Source organism: Buteo buteo, chromosome 8 (assembly GCF_964188355.1).
Source record: "Buteo buteo chromosome 8, bButBut1.hap1.1, whole genome shotgun sequence".
Lineage (NCBI taxonomy): Eukaryota > Metazoa > Chordata > Aves > Accipitriformes > Accipitridae > Buteo > Buteo buteo.
The window spans coordinates 44,225,184-44,238,864 of record NC_134178.1 but is presented as its reverse complement, the minus strand read 5'-3'; the positions used below and the strand labels follow the sequence as shown (position 1 = coordinate 44,238,864).

General features: G+C 42.7%; 1 protein-coding gene across 2 annotated transcripts in view; it reads left to right on the top strand.

The window, feature by feature from the left end:
- Nucleotides 1-13,681, top strand: part of GSK3B (glycogen synthase kinase 3 beta) — a 151,710-nt gene that overhangs the window by 69,592 nt on the left and 68,437 nt on the right. The gene's annotated exons all lie outside the window — the stretch shown is intronic.

Here is a 13,681-nt window from a genome sequence, read left to right as displayed (position 1 = left end):
AACATAACTTGGGAAAGGGCAAAAAAGGACATCGTTTGCAGATAGTATAATAGATTTCCTGATAGGCAATGACTCCGCTTCTGTAACTGTGTGTAACAAGCATAAAGGTTATCTACTTTCACATAGGGCTGTAACAGATCTAGTAGGACAAGAAAGTAGTATGAGACGGGAAAACTAGGGCATGTTGAGGATTGCGTGGTGTGTTGGAGACATAGCAGAGTCAGTGTACTTGTTGAGCAATTTCTGTGGCAGCATGAAGGCCATCAATTAGCAGGAAGGATAAACAGTGCAAGGATTCTTGTTTGGAGGTAACCTGATGAGTATCTCTTGGAAAGGGTCCGCCTTGCTCTAGTGGGAACAACCTGTACCCAGCGCAAATGCAGAGCGCTGCGTGCAGGTGGTAGCCGAAAGTCCCTTCTGGTGGAGCACCGAGCTGTGGCATCCTGTCCTACTGGCTTGTCTGCATGGATCTGCTTGTGGGTAATGAAACTGTAGGTGACTTCTTGAGGAGATAATGGGCTTTCAGAGGGAATTAAATTCGCCTGAGACCCTTCTGAATTCAGCTGTCCGACCAAACACTGTTGGAAGTCTTAACTGATTCACCTTTAAAAGTTATTTGAATTAAATTTTCCCGAAAGTAAATACAGTTCAAGATACGGTGGCTCTGTCTTAACCTAACCTTGTGTGCAGTAAACACTAGACTGTGTAGGGAATGATACTGTCTTGCCTACATAAGCAGGCAGTACCACATCCTTGGTGAGCAGTAGCTCTTCATTATTCCATGCTGTTGAGATTTTGAATGCAAAAGGGTCTCGGCACTCTTTGCTTAGAGTTTGATTTCAACAAAATGTGGAAGAGCATTGTTCACTGGTTGGGGTTGGATGAGGAGATGATTTCAACTCGGGAGGCACAATCCTGTGAAAATACAAGGCAGCTGATTAGTTTTTCTTTGCATTTTCAGTGAGTATGTTGCTGCTGAATGCTCCTGTCTGTAGGGCCTATCCTGAGAACTTCCCTGCTAAAAGCCATGTCTGCTCTGGCTACAAAGAGCAATGTTGCAAACCTTGCTTCTGTGACTGTGATATTGATCTGCAGAGGCTAACTATGGGTAGTTAGAGAGATGAAGCAGCTGGCTGGCGTTTGATCCTTGGTCTCCTCACTTCTGATGTGCAGAGACTCTTTTATAGCCTGCTCTTGAGCACCAACTTTTAGCAACTGCAGTTCCTATGACATAAGGTACTGTGAAGTACAAGATACCTTCAGTTGCTTAGAACTGGATTAAATTATTGCTTACTGGGATAACGGGTTTCATATCTTGCTTCTCCACTTCTAAAATACGCAATTATAAATACTCCATGAAATATAATAAAACAAAACCTTAAAGGAATATTGAGACCAGTTACATTTCCACTGGCTTGTAGTCATTTTGGGGGTTTTTCAATGTGAAGAAAAAAAGTTCAGAATTGTATTTTAAAATGTTCAGGAGGTATACACATAAAACATTATGGAGCAAGTTTAGTTTTTCAAGCTGATAGCAAGCATTCTGTATGGAAATGGGTAGTAGAGCACCTGCATTTAACTTGTCTTTAAGATTTTTTTATTAATTTTTTTTCTCAACACAGGAAAAAATTCAGCTTCTCAGAAACAGCCTAGAACCCATCTTGATTCACACGTGCTTTGACCTACTGCATTTGTTTACCTGTGCAGCAGCCCTGCTCAATTATCTCTGGCTGTGGAATAAAGCCGTAATACTCCTGAGCTGAGGAGGAGAATATAATGCAAGATGTTCTTGTGCAGGTTCCACCACTTCACCTGGATAGGTGTTTTAGGCTGCTTCTGAAGGCAGCTGGTTTTTAGGAAAATGTGGAAACTTGTGAGCATCCTCTTTGGTGTTGTACTGCTTAGAAAAGCTGCACAGTGTTTTCTATGTTCTCTAAAGACTTGTCATAGAAAGGTAACTCATGGGAGTTGCTGATTCAAACTGAATTCAGTGCCTTTGCTGTGATTTCTCATGGAAGTATTAAATAACACATAATGCCTAGTTTTAAGAGGTGCTGCAGGACAAGGTAGGCACTAACTTCTAGTCCAGTGAAGGGTGCTGTGTTTCATAAAGGTGAGAGGTAGGTCTCGTTTGCTTCAAGGGGCCATAAACTAAAATTTGCTGTTACTATTCTAAATGTTAATACCTTGTCTAATGTATGTTTCTCAAAAAACAAACAAATGATGGGAAGAGATAGTATTTGCTGGTTTTTATACCCTTCAATATCAGGGCAGAAAAGGAAAAAATACTTTTATTGAGCAGAGAATTGAAGTCTTGAGGAGAAAAGCTTTAGCATAGAGATACAGTATTGTATTTGGGTCTGGAAACAGTTATTTGTGATTATCTCGATTGCTTTAGGTAGCAGTAGGTTGGTGGTTTAAAAATTTCACGTTTAGTCTTTCAAGTCCTCCTCTTTGTGAATAAATTTTGTCAAAGGTATACCTTAACAATGCTACGACAGCGAGGGCTTCCCTGTGGAGTGAATCACTGTTCCTCCCTTGTGGAGCATTGTGATCCTGAAGGTGGTGTAACAGTCCTTAAAAGGCTTTTGATTTCACTGGAAACTACCAAGAGTTCAAGAGATACTTGATAATTTTTTCATGGGCTTAGTCAGGGTCCTTCAGAAAACTTAATCTGGGGGTAACGATGGGCCTAGCTTGTTTGGCAGCTGGATGTCACCAATTTTCATGTTCCTTATACCTCTGAATACATCTAGCTTTTTCAATACAGAGCAGAAATATTTAACTTCTTCCATCTAGTCAAAACTGCACATTTTCTACCTGATTTGTGCATAGTTTGAATTTGGTGCAAATAAAATTTCATGCTTAGGGAGGACAAGCAGGGCAACTGGTGAGAAATAGGCTAGCCTGCAGGGGACTCTTGCCCAGACAAGCTGATCTCATCTCACTACCTGTGGTGTTTGCGAGATACCTTGGGCCAGGACAGGTGCCCTGTCTTGGTTATCTCACATTCTGTCTCCTGATGTGACTTCTAAAGTGCAGACATCGGGAATTTTTTTTTCCAGCTGTTTATGTAGTGGATATAGGACAGAAGAGGCCAATTTTGGCTTTTTGACAGGTGTGAATGTCAGTGGTCCTATTGATCTTGCTCAAGTGTATTTGATTGCTCAATATTTCAGAATATTGAGCTGGGCAGAGTAAAACAGATATAACAGCTTCCTGGATAAACCTGTTAATGTGGATTAATCTATGTACTAGTGGTAGATTGCAGTCCATTTTTCACTATAAAACATTTTAAAGTGCTATGACTGAGAAGACCGTTCTGCTGTTTCTGCAGTTCCTCACCTTATCCACTGCAGAGCTTTTTCCTTTTGTAATAAATGAGGCAAAGGTCCTAAAACCAAATCTCCTTTCATTACTCAACTCCAGGTCATTCCCACACTATGTCTGTTCTGTGTGATGTATGCAGTGGGAGACCTCCTTAAACTATGGAAAATAAGATTATTGTAGTGGAAAGTATATGGCAATGTCAGTGAAAGGTTTTGCAATTCGCATGACTACTAACAGTAGATGTTTTAATGAAGGTACAGTACTAGAGGAGATTCTTGTAAGGTATGTTAAACAAAAAAGAATGTGTAGTCCATTGAAAAGGTGGTAGGTGATGTAGGAAATGCTTTCTGACATAGTTTATGTGATTGACTTGCACACAGTGTCACAAAGTCATTGTGAGTCTTATGTTTTACAAATGCGTTTGTGAAAATTGTTTGCAAGTTTGGTAAGAAAGGTTAAACATCAATGTCTTCAGGTTTTAGGGTCCCAGATGACTAGGAACTAAGCTTTTTTGAGCCTTCCTTGGAAGCATCCAGTGATGGCTGCTGTTGAACTGTTGGGTGATATGGTGCCAAGATGATTGGTCTGACCAAGTCATCCTTGTTCCCTCAGTCCCTTGATTTCACCGGTTCTCTTTCTCTTTACTTGCCGCAGGGTTATGTGCAAGTTCTCCTTTTATTCTGGAAGCAAGGTGGAAGGCAGGAGGCTCCCGAAGCTACGCCTCTTATACAGTGGCAGTGTCGCTACTGCCCACGTTCCCAGCTATAACTTCAGCTTTTTGTTTTTCCTTTCCTGAACACTTGCTGGTGTAGCATCAACTCTGTAGTTGTGCCCAGATATCTGGCAGTGAGGCCAGTGAGCGGATGCTTGAAAGAGCTGAAGAGAGAGGACTCGCAGGCGGCGGCAGACGAGATGGCTACAGCTCTTGCTGCCCCTGCAGCAAAAACTTCAAAGCAGCTGTGGATCGGCTCTTGAACCAGCACAGTTTGCAACCTAGTGTATGTGTTGAGCTCTGTTCTGGTAAGCTCTGTGCTTTGGATGGCAAGCTGGTGTCCGATGAGCCACCCAGGTGTCCTAGCTGCAGGGATAGTAGCAGCGTGGAGGAGAAGGGTGGGCTGGGCGGCTGGGTGTAGATGGCTACCTCTGCCCCGGGAGTTTAAGCTGCTGCTGTTCATGAATCAGGGCCTGGGGGCTGACTCATTGCAACATATTCCGAAGACATTGATTGTGACACTTACCCGGGGGTAGGCTTAAATTCAGAGCTGTCTTATCCCAGTCAGGAAAGGGAGCAACTGACTCGATAACATTGCTCGATCTTTGCAGATACTGGGGGAGGAAGGACTGGGCTTCATGGGAGCTAAGTCGCCCCTGCCTTGCATTGATCCAGCTGGACCTGGTCCTCGGGAAGCTCTGAGATAGGAAGCCCGTGAGGTGGTAGTGTAACCTTTTGAAACGTGGTTAACGTGTGCCACTTAAAATTCATGGTGCTCACCTGATGCACGAAATCATTTCTCTCTGCTCCTTTCTTTCTTTTGGAGATCCCTATTACTTCGTCATGTGACTGAATGGTGAGTCTAACCGTAGTGCTGTGTCTCTGCTTTTAAAATTTGTCATAAAACCCCCCACTTTGCTATGCAAATAGTTACTAAAACTTATTCTTCTTCTCTGTACTCTTTCTTTTGGGGCAATTTGGGCTAAAAGTGAATGTGAAAATTTCCTAATCTTTTCATTTCAGTGCTGTGACACCTTTAGCCTAAGGAAATGATTTCTCAAAAAATGGGACAGTGTTTGAAAAGCATTAGTGCTGACTAAGGAGAAAACCTTAAGCAAGAAGTCTGATAACCTGTTTTATCAAACTCGAACACTAACCCTTCTAGTAGCTTACAGTGGATTTGTACTTTGACATAGCTGGCTTTCCCTTTCAAGTGTATGATAAATTTCTTGTATCTAGCAAAGGTCAAGTGGTGAAATTATTTTGCAGCTACCAAAAGAACGTACTGCTGCCTTTTAATATGAAGATATGTATTTGGCAAAGCTTGAATTGTTTTTATATATAAAACTATGAAGAATGAGTGTTGAAACGTTCTTAGACACGTGTGGCTGTCATCTGAAATTTGGTAGGGTATTTATTATTTTAGGCTTATCTCAGACCTGTCGTTCACATGTGGTGGTTTTGAATTATAGCGTTAGCTAATAAATACTGATATTTGCTCACAACAAATTTACCAAACCAGGGGGTGGGGAACCTACCAGGAATTTGGGGAGAAAGGCTTATTGTATATGTGCGTAAGGTAAGGAGTGTAAGTCCCTATTTTAACTTCACTGTTGGAGTTGAGCCAATTTCCTCTCCCATTCCCCCGCCCCCAGAGGAGGAGCTGCCCAGTCTCCCTCTGAATTCAGCAGGGAATGCTTAACCTTTTAAAAGCTTGGTCATCTGGGAGCTCATTATTAAGACTCGTACTTCTGGAAGATTTAATTCTGCTTGGCAAATAATCATCTGCAGGCAGTTAATTCCACTTGCCAGTTCCACTCCCCCTTTGCTCCCTGCTCAGTCTTCACCTGTCGTTTCCCTTTCTTGTGTCCTTCTAATTTGGATGTTTCCTCTAAGGTTTTAGGGAGTCAGAAATTTATGTTTGGATTGAAATTAAAGGCCCTAGTGACTTCAAGCATCAGACATCTTTGTTTCATGTAGCAATAGTCCTGGGACAAAGGAAAAATAAACGTCGGACGCAGCACTTACCTGTTGCCTAAATAAATAAATAAAATTTTTTTGGAGGCTGAGGAGAAATTATTTTTGTTTTGCAAGTCCTTTGGAATCTGTCTGCATGAAACATCTGCTGCATCATATGTAAGAAGAGAAGGCCGAGAGTAATAAAGCATTTCATTAATGTTTAATAACATAGTGATTAGCAACCCAGCAAATGTCTTATGCCCGTGGGAGATTGGAACTTATTTGATTAATAGATTAATTGCAACCTGTTCCGGTTGTGATTGCAGGTGTAAGTTTCTATGGATGTTGCAGACTCCCTGGGGACTGATGTTATAGGCATTCTTATACTTACTTCTTCGTAGTTGAAGAGTTAAAAGTCAAAACATGTGGAAAAATGTCTGCTGTTCCTATGAAAGGAAAATTATTTTTACTGTAAGAGTTTTTCAACAGAGATCCTCTGTGCTACCACTGAAGAAGAATGGCTATTATCTCTGAAAGCATAGGGCTGCCTTTTAGAAAAAACTTTTCCTTTCAATTATTCTCCTTCCTGCACTTTATTTCAGTGTTATGATGGACTTGAACCATCTCTCTGAGTTTCAGACCCAGTTCTGTTTTTCTAACTTTTATCTTGGGTGCACTGTAATTCCTGCTGCATCTGGACTTGCCGCTGGCAGAGCATGGTAGATGCTGTAGAACTGAAATGTAGAACTGAGCTGTTCTTCAGGTCACAATATGTGAAACAAACACTTGAAAATGATTAAGTGAATTTCAGGTTGTGGTCTAGAAGTGACATGATGCTGGAAATCAATTTGCGTTCCAAGTTTAGTGTTGAGCTTCCTGAGCTGGCAGGAATTTAGAGATGGTATTAAGTCTCTGAAAGGCTCTGAAACTCTACTTCCATTCAAAAAGGCAGCAAGTAGCTAACGAAGAATTTGGCTTTCACCCTTCAATTAACTGCTGAGATACAGGGAGGAAATGAAAGAAGAGTCAGAATTTTTCTTCTGTTCTCCTGAGAGATTGATACTTGTTGTATGTTCTCTTAAGAACACAAATAAGCCATTTCTGTCTCCAGTTATAGGAAACTATGTGTAATAGCTGTATGCAGCTCAAGTTTTCTGCTTAGGGACTGTGTTCTGCGTTGGCAAGAGCAGGCTGGAGATGACATAATATGGCACTTGCCATTGCTGGCTGCCTAGGGGAAGAGTTAGGAAGTTCAAAGTACACAGTCCCTTTGCGAGAAAGTATGTAGTGCCTGAGTTTGAGGGTGGTAATACAATAAAAAGAATTAACAGAGTGGAAACAAGGTGTGCGTTGGTATCTCAGATTTTCATCCGATACGCCTTTGTCAGCTTGCTCATTACTGCGTGGTTGGGGTTCAAATCTGTCTAGTTCTTCAGGGGTTAATGAAGTCTAGCCCACATTTGAGGTGGCTGTGTGACTTTTTGCTTCACTCATTATTCTAGAGCTTTAGTTTCCAGCACGCTTTTTCCTCCTGCTGCCCCTGCCCGCTCTCTCATTTCAGCCGAGCTGTAATAAATCGTGGGTTTGCGGGTCGGGAGAGCGCCGGTGGCCCCACCTACGCTGGCCTGAACCCTGCGCCTTCGGCTCGCCCTGGCACGGCCCCAGCTCCAGCCCAGCACGCTCTGCCCGCTGGCCTCTTCGGGCAGCTCCTGCCTGCTGCTGCATTTGGAGCCGACGCTTTTTGCCCTGATCTGTACCCACGCCAGGGCTGAAGGTCGCTGTGCTCAGTAATAAATTTTGGCTAGAATACAGCTGACGCATGTGTTTTGCACCTCTGACTCTTTCTGGGTGTTCAGTGTTTCAGAAACACTTTGCGGTGCAACCCTGCTGTGTGTCTCCGTCGTTTGTTGCTTCAGGATCTTAATTATCAGATTTTTACGTGAGGACAAATAGTGGAAAGTTTGGCGGCGTTGCGGAACGTGGTAGTGAAATGAAGCTGGGTTTGGAGCCTCTGCCTTGCTTTTAGTTAGGTAGTAAAACCGGGCATGATGCAACTGCAATGCACTGGGTTGCACAGGAATGTATGCACAAGCATTCTGGATCTTGGACCCCCCCCAGCTTCCTCTGCTCATCCTGCTTGCGTGGCACGGTACATGCGAACTCGTTATCTCATGTTGTATGGGCACTTAGCGTTTGGGTTTTATCCCTCGTATGAGAGTTGGGATTCCTATGAATGGCAGGCAGGAAGAGGTGCAAGGAAGGGGTGGCGGGTGTGAGTATTTAAAGCAGCAATTTTATATTTGTACTGTGAACTGCTGATGGCTATCACGGATTTTTTTTATTTTTTTTTTTTACACCCCCCCCCCTTAGGAAAGCCCTAAATGTTAACAATATATTAATTAGTATTGTACCTACGTCGCTAGGACTTTTTGGACCATAGAAGTCCAAGTAGTTTTACAAATGCTGACCCTCAAAGCTGCTTCTGGGCACATGCATGTGTTCCACTGGTAGAGGTTGGAGCAGGACGTGATATCTGGACTTTCTGACCTCTGCATCGGGTCTGCTGGGTTGCAAGTATTTAACAATCGTTGATGGACCAGCACTAACTGAGTGGCGGTTGTTGTGGTGTTACAGCTCTTGGTATGTCATAGATACAGATATTTAATAAACAGTATTCGTTTGTTGGTATTCTCCTATATTTCTGGATTAAAGGTCATAATTGTATGAGTTTGCAACTAACAGGTGTGCTAAAAATGGAGACCTTCCCAACTTAGATCTGCTGGTGTTGGAAATACGCCGTCACTGGCAGGAGAGAGAGACTGGGGCTTTGCCTTAATCTGCACCTCAAATGTAAATGAGAAAAACTCTGATCCCTGTTGACATTTATCTCTGCTTGAAATTGCTTGCCTACAAAACAGACTTGTCATGGGTGGCTAGCTACTGATGACTGGCATGGGCAGATTCCCAGCCCAGGCCTCTGTACTAAATCCCCTCTCGCACTTCTTTTTCCTCCAAGCACTGATTTATTTCAGTGATAGCTTGGGGCAAATACAGAAGAATGTAGGAATTAGCCTTTATTCTGTGAAATGCCTGAATTATCATATATATGTGAAAGGCAGTTAGTTCTGAGAGCCTTAGAATAATTTCTGTACTACTTCTGCTGACAGCAAGACAGTGTTAAAAGTAGCCTTGCGATTGGTGGTGTTTGAAATCCACCTTTGGAGGAATGGGTCAGGCAGCTTCTGGAATTTTTAGAGAAGTGGTACAGCTTTTATTTTGTAGTCTGTCCTACTAAGCTTAGGATAAAGCAGACATACTAGGATTGGAGCTTTAGTAACAATATTAGTGAAAATACGCTGATCTCGGTGATCCCACTACCCCTTGGTAACCTGTCAGGTGCTGTTTCTGTACCACAGGCAGCTTACAGTGAGTACAGTGGCTTCCTCTATGGTATGGAGTGTTTTGTCTCCGTACATTTTACAAAGCCGAGTTTAGGAGGTATGGCTCAAATGTTCTGCAAGCAGCTGTCTCTGCGAGGCATTGAGCGTAGCTGGCTAGGATCACGTTGAAAGACCTTTGTCAGCATGCGTGTGCCGCCCTGTGCTTGGAGTCCAGCCTTTTACTTGGGGTGGGAGACAGTCAGGATAAAGAGGCTTCTTCCTGCTGTATGAAAATGCTTTAAATCTCTCAGGGCCTCAGCCTGAGCCTGTTCTCTGGGCAGGCTCAGCAGTGCAGGTGAAGGTGAGTGGAGGTGACAAGTCGTTCAGGCTGTTCAAGTGGAAGGAAGCAGGGGGGAAAAAAGCAAGCAAGCCTTGCTGCTTCATCACTGCCTTCATGCCTTCCGCGCTGGAAACAAGTTTATTCCCCAACTTGGCCTGCTTGTGGCTGCCTGCTCTGGTTCTTCGCTGTGGGAAAACCTTTACTGAACAACAAGAAATGTGGTAGAGTGGAGAAGGTATGATGGAAGCAGGAGAAAGGAGGGAGCTGTAAACATGGTATGTGTAAGAGGAGGATTGTGTATACTGAGAAGTTGGGATCTACCTGTGCTGCTTCCATCTACCAGAGTTCATGTGACAATTACCCTTCATTTTCTGTTTTCCCAATCTGATAGAAGAACACGAGATACTGAACTTCAGCATTTGAAGGTATTACCCCAAGAAGAATAAAACTTAGTTCAAAAAGCGCAAAAATGAGCATTAACTTTAGTTGCTGGCCTTGCTTGATTTAAGCAAGAAGACCGATGCTGAAGTTGCTTGTTGAAATAGATTGGTAGCTTATCCTGCTTTTCCATCAAAGAGATATCCTCTCTTAAAAGGACAAGATGTACATAATCTTACCCATTCACAAGAACCAGGTCATGTCCTTGGTGTGACACAAGGCAAAAATACAAATTTATAATTTCTCTCATTTCATCTGCTTTGAACATAATCCTCAAAGAACCTTGTTGAGACTTTAAACAAGCATTTCAGAAGAAAAAAAGAATCAAAACCCAGCATGCCCTTTAGCTAAGGAAACTCTAAGGAATTCTTTTCTGAACTGGATCCAGGTGATATTTCTGCACTTCATTGGGTATATATTGATAATGTCATGCTGACATGAGCTGTACGAAACCTTCCACCTTCATTTGCTCTTGTTCATTTCGGGAAGTTGCAAGTCCATAAGGCATCATCTTTGATGATCCAGTCATTTTATCCCCCGTTGTAAAAAAGGAGGTGGCGGCACAGGGGGGGTGAAGTAGGGGAGGGTGGAAAGGCAAAGATCCAGGTGTTAGGGGTGATGAATGCAAACTGACACAGCTCTAGAAATCTCTGGATGGGGAGGGAAGCGGGGGGGTGATGGTTATCCTAATCTGTAATAGCAGATTACAGTAGTGAGGCAGAAGTGATCTTGCTTTAATGGTTTTATATCAACTGCAGCATTCGCACAGCTATGAGGAATTGGGGCTGTAACTTTGGAGAGAAGACATGAGACTTCATGCATGAGCTTACTGGCTGTGCTTTGAAGTTACAAACCTGATGTTGTCTTGGCAATCTTTAAACAAATCTTTAACCTTGATGAGCAACCAGATTTCTTCAATATAATGAACAGATCTAGGCAGTCTGGGCTAGGAAAGTTGTTTTCAGAAGTGATGACCAGAGTTTTGTCACGTTGGGTTTGCTTCAGTAGTCAGAAGGGCTCAAATGCACTGGTTGTAAAGCAGTCTTCTGGAATTGTGTGTCAGCAGCCCCTTGCCTTCTGGGTAAAGAAATTATTCTGGATAAAGAAATCAAACTGCAACAGAAATTTGCTGAGTAATCTGTTCATAGTCCCATTGGTTTGCAGCTTGTTGGAGGAATGTGTGCTGCAGGAGCTCTGTGTTTCCACGTGAACTGAAGTCTGCTGGGTCCTCTCCTGTGGTGAGGCTGGCGCTGAAGGGTATTGCTTTCTTCAGTGCTTACCAGGCCTGGTACTTTCATTCAGTAAGAAAACTAAAGCCTTCTCTTCATGTGAATGAGTGGGAGAACAGAAAAGAATAACAACTTCCTCCTTGAGTCTTTGACTTTACATCCATGTGTCTTGGAAGACAAAAATGATGAGTTAAGGATAAGCACAAGCTTTATGTTTTCATCCACTCTGTATTTTGATCATGCACTGTCAGCCTTTCTCATCAGCATGTTTTTAAATGGTTTTAGTTTGCATTATATTTAGACATGCATTTTCTCTCTTGTACTCGGTGTAGGACATCTGCCACTGTTCACTTCACTAAAGGTTCCCAGTTTATAATCTGTCGTCCCGTCCCGTCCCCCGCCCTGTGCATTTGTGCACCAGTAATTAATAGCCCACGTTATAATGTGAAAAGGCTGTTAGTTATTTAAGATGTATACAGGGAAATACACGGTAAAGTGAGACTACTTGAAGTATTCATCTGAGAAAAAATGAATTCTTTAAAGCATCATTCTGTTACATGAACATCAGTAGCTGTTCCCCCACCACATCCAATTCAAGCTTTGCAACTGTTGGAGTATTTCGAGTTTTAACTCCACCAGGGAGTGGTGATTAGAAGTCAGCTTGGTTTTAAGATGGCAGAGGTGACTATTTGACTAAGATGACAGTTTAAATTTGTTGCCTTATGTCTAGTCACAGGATGCGAGATATAGGTTACTGTGTAACTGGTTTATGAGTTATCCCTGATATTAGCACCTCTCGAAGCACTGTTTGTGCAGCTGCAGCAGATGGTCAGGATGAGAGCAGAAGGAGATGGATCAGAGTGGAAGGCATCAAAGTGGGCACAGACTGTGCTTGTGCTAGGATGAGATACTAAGCTATAAATATAACTTCAGCCTAGTGTTAGAATAACTTCTGATTATTTTTTCCCCAGTGTATCCGATCAGCATATACATACTATCTAAAGAACATGAAGGGATAACCTTAGAGTATATATGGGTATTTCAAGGAGGTAGTAGAGATATTGCCAAAATAATATTTGCACATTAATGCTTAGTGTATTCGTGTTTCTTCCAGTAATTCCATGAGATAAAAGGTATTATTCCCATCTCCCAGCCAGTGGGAGAAAGGAAGAAATGACTTGCCTTACATTGTGCTATGAATTGCTGGTGGACTTTGGTTGAGGTGCTGGAGCTTGCAGCATTAGGTTCAGTCCTCTAGTAACGCTGTTAAGCACTGTAAAAGCCAGCTAGATGTTTCAGTGACCGATGGGATCTACAGCCATCCCTATTTTGGCTCGCTAGTTGAAATCTGCCCCAGGTTATAAGGTCCAGGGAGACACCACTGAGCCAGCAGTGGCACGTGGTTCAGGCGAGACGAGAGGATGCGGTCTTTGTCGGTCTGAAGTCTGAACTGTGCCACGCGTCACGGGAACCCCAGCCATGACTCTCAAAAGTGACTTCTATTGGATAGCATTTAATAAAGAATGAATAGTGGAGGATATCTAAGCCCCTGTTCCTACCAGGAGAACGCTTTTCTCTGTGATACGTGAGGGCTGTTGACGAGGTTATGTGATGAAGCCTGTATTCCTCTTTCACAAATTCACTCCATGGGATTTCAGGAGATACATGAAAGCTTCAAAGGTCTCTCCCAGTTTTCTCTGACTTTCTCTCTTCATCCTTCAGGATAGAATAGGCCTGTCATGGTGTGCACCTAACAGACTTACGCTTTAATCTGTTCAGAAGCTGGGCAGGCTCAGGGAAGGACTTGCTTTCTCCTTAACTACTGGCTGGATTATTGCCAACTGATAATTGTGCGAGATGTCACTCGTGTTTGTAAAGAGCTGGCTAATACTGAAGTATTTTTTCAGTCAGTGGGTGGCAGGGATGATAGGATTAATGATACTGCATCCTATCTAACACCTCTCTTTTTTTAAGGCTATATGGCTTAGAGGAATTAAAAGCAGAGTTCGTAGCCATCTTCACATTAGAAGCTCTGAGTCGTTCTTGCAGAGTTCGTTAAGCTTTAATCATAGTGATAGGCACTGTAAGTGACCCTCTGATACACATAGAATACGAAATCCTTATTTCAACAGTAGCAGCGCACAATGTAGGTGTTAGTTTTGTGCATTTCAGTATAAAAATGGGTGGTGGCTAAAGAATTTTCTTCCCAAATATTCCTGAAGTTGGCCAGAGTTGTTGATGCTACTAGGACTAGTGTATTTGTCTAGTGTATTGGTCCTAGCTAGTTAGGCTG